Source organism: Aethalodelphis obliquidens, unplaced genomic scaffold (genome assembly GCF_003676395.1).
Source record: "Aethalodelphis obliquidens isolate GAN/ISIS:26980383/991018 unplaced genomic scaffold, ASM367639v1 scaffold102, whole genome shotgun sequence".
Taxonomy (NCBI): Eukaryota; Metazoa; Chordata; class Mammalia; order Artiodactyla; family Delphinidae; genus Aethalodelphis; species Aethalodelphis obliquidens.
In genome coordinates, this window is record NW_020838046.1 from 2,891,887 (window position 1) to 2,897,964 (window position 6,078).

The window sequence follows — 6,078 nt, forward strand, 5'->3', positions numbered from 1 at the left end:
GGTGACCACTTGAGGAGGCGGGGGGTGGGGTGTGTGTGTGACTGCGAGCCAGGCATGATCCATGTTTCAAGCCTGAGGCTCTGGCAAGGGGCTGTACCTGCCCAGAGGGAATGCATTTTTCTGATTTGTCAGCCCCAAAATGGCATCTATCTCTAGTTCCCCGGAGCTAAGAGCCACCCTACCCGGCATGCCCTCCTTTTGCCAATGGCTTACCTCCCTAGCACACAGGCTAGAGCAGGTCCATTAGCGGGCTCAGCCTCTGTACAGTCCAAATGGCCCATCCTCTGCCTGGCCTTGTCCATCAGCCTGCTTCCCTGTCTCTCCCTTGCCTGCTCACTCTCAGGTTTGATGAAATCGCTGGGGGCATTGACCAGCTCCCCCAGGCCCTGCATGCTGCCCTCTTGCCCGGGACAGTCCAGCTCCACTCGCCAGCAGAGGAGGTTGAGTCGTACGCAGACCACATCCACATCACCTACCGAATGCCTGACCCTCTGCAGACCAGGGCACGTCTGACCGCCGATTACCTGATTTTAGCCACCACAGCCAAGGCTGCCTGACTCCTCTGTTTCAGGCCACCTCTCTCCCATGGCAACTAGGACGCACTGCGATCCGTCCACTACAGCAATGCCACCAAAGTGATCCTGACCTGCATGCAGCATTTCTGGGAGCACAAAGGCATCTTAGGGGGAAAGTCCAGCACCGACCAGCCTTCTCTTCATCTTCTATGCCAACCACATCTTCCCCAATGGCACAGGGGTCATCCTGGCCTCCTATACCCTGGACGATGACTCCTCTTTCTTCGCTGTCATGGACGTGCCCGGGCAATTGATATTGTCCTGGACGACCTGGCAGTAGTCCATGATCTCCCCAAGGAGGAGGTGTGGGCCCTGTGCCCCTATTCCACGGTCAAGCATTGGAGCCAGGACCCCTACTCCATGGGCGGCTTTGCCTCCTTCACTCCCCACCAATATGTGAACTATGCCCAGGAACTCTGCAAGCCAGAAGGACAGGTCCACTTTGCTGGGGAGCACACAACCCTGCCCCCCAGCTGGATTGACACAGCAATCAAATCAGGGCTGAGGGCAGCACAGAACATCCAAGAGGCTGTGGGCATGGCTTTGACCAAGGACCCCAGAGACCCAAAAGGACCCCACTCCAAAATGGGGCTATAGCTACACCTGAAACACAATACTGTAAATCAACGATACTTCAATTAAAAAAAAAATGGAGCTATAGCCAACTTTATGACACCAGGAATTGGAGTAACTCTGGTCACCATGGTCCACCAGGAAAAGTCTCAAAATCCACTCTCTCACTTTATCTCCACCTTTTTCCAAAGACGCCAACCAAGAGGTGCCACATAAGGCCAAGGAACAGAGTCCATCTAATATTTGGCCACCCATGACCTTGGATTTATTGGCAATGTCTCAACAACAACAACGTGTGATATAGTGATTAAAACAGTAAAGCATTCATTAAGTTTAAGGCTATCACTAAGTGTTTTACTTACATTCTGGGTGGCATCTAAATAATTATAGAATTGAGTGCTGAGAGTTAGGGAGGGCTTTGATTTCCAAGGACCTTGTCTGGGGTCCTTGGCTCCTCTGTTATTCCTTTAATCTGAGTCTAGTCCTACCTCCCCTCCCCATGTCTACTCCTCCATCTCCCGTGACTGTGAATTTTAAGAGAAGTTGGGAACTTAGATGGAGGCAACCTTGTGGCCAGTAACATGCTCAATGCTTTTCCACGTTATTAAAGCAACCCCCAGTGTACATATTCTAATATTACTCCATTTTATAGATGAGGAAAACTGATTTTCCAAGAGGTTAAATAACTTGCCTGCGGTCACAAATGCTGGTCCAGAGGGATCAAAACCTAAGTCATCTAACCCCAAATCTTCTTGCTTCTACACTCAGTGGCTCTGTCTTATTCTCTTTTTGTATTCCTGAAACAACAATTCACATTGTTGAAATTCAGCAATGAATATGTTGAATGCTCGAGTGATAGAAGTTCTCAGAATGCACAGCATCAAAACTGCATGGTCTGTCCTCCATCCTTTTCCTATCCCCCTGGATCTTCTTTGCCTGGCAGCGCTGAGGGGTGAGGAGGCGACAGATGGAGTCAATACTGATAAGAACTTTCAGGCAGACAGATGCATGAGGTCTAAAGAGGCCCATCATTTGGCAGTGACCTGGCCTGAATTATGGCCCTAAAGGACCTCTTGGAGGTATGAGTAATCACCCAGAGGGTCACAAGAAGGGGCCAGGTGACTATGAGGTTAAAGGACAGTTCATCACCAAAGGCAAAAAGGTACCTTCAGAACCAGCTGAGAAAGTGCCATTCTCTTTAGAGTCTGAGGCTAGGACAGAACAACAAAGTATCCAAGAACCCTCCTCCAGCTGGGAGGGTCTGGGATCTTATCCTACTTGTAAGCTAACAAGTTAGCTTGCCACAGTTTCATGGATGCTGGCAGAAGACTCATGGGTCAGAGGCAAAGGATTTTATTACTCATGCACAGCAAGTAGCATGAGCACCCCAAGCCACCAAGTCCCAATGGGGGCAATGCAGAGGTACCCAGGTAGACACCATGCATTGAGTGGCGTTGCACTGCAGCTGAGGAACACTGAACTCAGAAAATTGACCAGTTGTGTAGAAAGCAGTAAGTGTTTGCGGGGGGTGAGTAGGAGGTGGGGGAGGAGGCATTATCTCATCCCTCAACGTTGCTCACTAAAACACAGCTCTGAGAAACCGCCCGAGCAAAGAGCAGTCAGGGCCTTGCATTTTAAGCATATCCAACAGGAATGTGCAGAGACATTCAGGCCTCATTGGTGATTGACTTTCCCAACATTGACGGACCCATACCTCAACCACTTCCCTACATAGTGTGGCTTCTATCTCCTTCCTCGTGTTCACCTCCATGGGGGCTGGCACCCCCAGTCTCACTGAGTCCCCAGTCTATCTCACTGTACACATGAAGTTCACATGGATTAAACAACCACTCTGACAGTGGCTCTGAAATCTGGTGAATCAGACCCAAATCCTGCCTTTGGTGAACTTGGAGACAAGCTTAGGGACTGTCTTATTCCATAAGGGCTGCTATAACAAAAATATAATAAACTGAGTGGCTTATAAACAACAGATATTTATTTCTTACAATTTTGGAGTCTAGAAAATCCAAGATTAATGTGCCAGCAGATTCAGCAGATTTGGGCCTGCCTACTGGGAGCCCAGTTTCTTGCTGTGTCCTCACACAGTGGCAGGAGCAAGGGAGTTCTCTGGGGTCTCTTTTATAAGGGCACTAATGACATTCATGAGGGCTCAACCCTCATGAACTAATCACCTCCCAAATCGCCACCTCTGACTACCATCATATTGGGGATTAGGTTTCAACATAAGAATTTGGGGGGGCAACAAAAACGTTCAGTCCATAGCAGGAACTATGACACATGTTCAAATAAGTGTGACAAGTGACAGATGATGGTGTTTGTCGGACATAAAATAGGAAAAACCTTGGGATGCCAGAGGTGGGCTTCTTCCTGGATTATATCTGCTGAAGGCTGATGTCATCCATTATGTAGGGAGCATGTAACAATCAAGATACAGAGCTATTTCATCAACACAAAGATCTCCCTCTTGCTATGCCTCTGTAGTCACCTCCACCCCACTCCCTACCCCCCAATAAACACAATCCCTAGCAACAACTAATCTGTTTTCAGTCACTATAATTTTATCATTTATGGAATCTTATATAAATAGAATCATGCAGTATGTGACCTTTTGAGATTGACTTTTTCACTCTACGTAATTCCCTGAGGTATATCCAAGTTGTATCCTGCATCGATAGTTTATTTGTTGTTAGTGCTGAGTAGCATTCTGTGGTATGGTGGTACCACCATTTGTTTAACCATTCACCTATTGAAGGGCATTTCAGTTGTTTCCTGTTTCCCTGTTTTTTGGCTGTTACAAATAAGGGTGCCAAGAACATTTGTGTACAGGTTTTTCTGTGAATATCAGCTTTCACTGCTCTGGGATAAAGGCCTAAGTATGTAATTGTTGGGTCATATGGTAAGTTCATGTTTAGTTTTGTAAAATATTGTCAGACTCCTTCCTAAATGGCTATACCATTTACATTCCCACTAACAATGAATAAGTGACCTACTTTCTCTTCATCCTCGCTAGCACTTGGTGTTATCACTGCTTTTTATTTTAGCTATTCTGAAAAGTTTGTGGTGATATCTCATTGTGATTTTAATTTGCACTTCAATAACGTTGAACATAAATGTCTTGTCATGTCATTGGCTCATTTTCTAATTGGACTGTTTGCTTTTTTACCATTGAGTTTTGAGAGTTCTCTATTATATCCTAGATATAAGCCCTTTGTCAGATATGTCGTTGGCAAATTTTTTTTCCTGTTTGTGGCTTGTCTTTACATCCTCTTAACAAGGTCTTTTGCAGAATAAGTTTTTCATTTTGATGAGGTCCAATTTAATATTTTCTTTTGTGGATCATGTTTTTATTGTCATTTCTAAGAACTCTTCACTAAGCCCTAGGTCCTAAACGTTTTCTCCTGTTTTCTTATAAAGTTTTTATAGTTTTATGTGTTACATTTAAATCTATGGCTCATTTTGAGTTGATTTTTGTGTAAGGTGTGAGCAATTTTTCAAATAAGTTGTATTATTCTTCTAATAATAAGTTTTATATACTCATGGCAGAAAAATCAGCAAATGCATGACATTACAGCAAAGAAAATTTAAATTTTTCATAATCCTACCACGTACAGAAAATCAGTTACATTTAGATGTATGTCTTCCCAGCTTTTAAAAAATCCTTTGTTTTTTATTTCTAGATTCCTTCCAATTCCTTTTGAAGATGAGGGAAGATTTCAAAATGAAACTTAAAGGCTAGATGGATTTTCATTCTCTTTCGTCTTCATCCTTTGATTGGCCAGTTTTATAGATGAGAAAACTAAAGCTTAGAGAGGATAGACATCTTGCCTTCTGAAAAGTCCAGTCAGAACTTGAACTCAGCTCAACCTGACCACCAGCCATCATTCACCATGCTATACTCCACACAAGGCTAGATTACAAAAAAAGCCAACTGCTAGCACACAGAAAAGCAGAGGCAAAATTATTTGTCCAAGGCCTGGGGTCGTTTGGCAAGCCCGCTTGTAACTAATATGGAGGTAGAATATATCCTAACAGCTCTGGCCTGGAGGGCTAAAAAAGGTACCCAGGGAGAAATGAATACTTTGAAAAACAACAAATTAAGCATAGAGGGTCAAAATATTATACAACTATTAAGATAGAACTTAAGTGTGACCAGTGTTTTTATTATTAAAATAGATTATTTTCCGCAGGTGTCACAATAGAAAAATGGGCAGTGAAAATTTCTAGAATAAAAACGTTTAAAAAGCAGCTATAAAAGATATTTTGGGAACAATTAGGGGAAATTTGCACGTGCACTGGTATCTGATGATGACAAGTTAACGTTAATTTTCTCAGGTGTGACATGGAGTAGTGTAATACTGTCTGCAACTTTCAAATGGGTGGGAGGCTGGGGAAGCTCTATCTGTCTAGAGAGAAAGAGAAAATGTGGCAAAATATTAACCTATGTCGTATGTAGGTAGAAAGAACACCGGTGTTCGTTGGGTCATTGTTTTAATTATTTCAATTTACTTTCAAAATAAAAAGGTAGATGTTGGGGTGGGAGAGAATCTCCTGACTTCTTTTCATAGCAAAACTTGTCTGAGCCACTGTGAGGAGCTAAGACCTTCCTGAGTCCCCCTCTAGGTGACATCTGCCATTCTAATGGTAGTTTGGGCATTCGGGGAGATTTTTTTTTAACCCTGGGCATTGGAAGACTGGCACTTGTGGCAGCACCAGGGTTTTCTTTTGGGATCATTTAGTGCTGTCCACAATGTTCTTCCCTTCCTAATTAAGGTATCGTAGGTATAGGACAATGATTCACACACAGCTAGCACCCGTTAACCAGAGTAACTCTCACCTCTAGTAATTCCTTTCTCCCAAAAAGAAAGCAAATACTGTATCTTTGAGGTTTAGTTGAAACAAAAATAGAGCC

At 43.8% G+C, this 6,078-nt stretch overlaps 1 pseudogene; it reads left to right on the top strand.

Annotated features, from left to right (window-relative positions):
• The first annotated feature begins 272 nt into the window (after positions 1-272).
• Positions 273-1,511, top strand: LOC113614714 (L-amino-acid oxidase-like; annotated as a pseudogene).
• Positions 1,512-6,078: the final 4,567 nt, after the last annotated feature.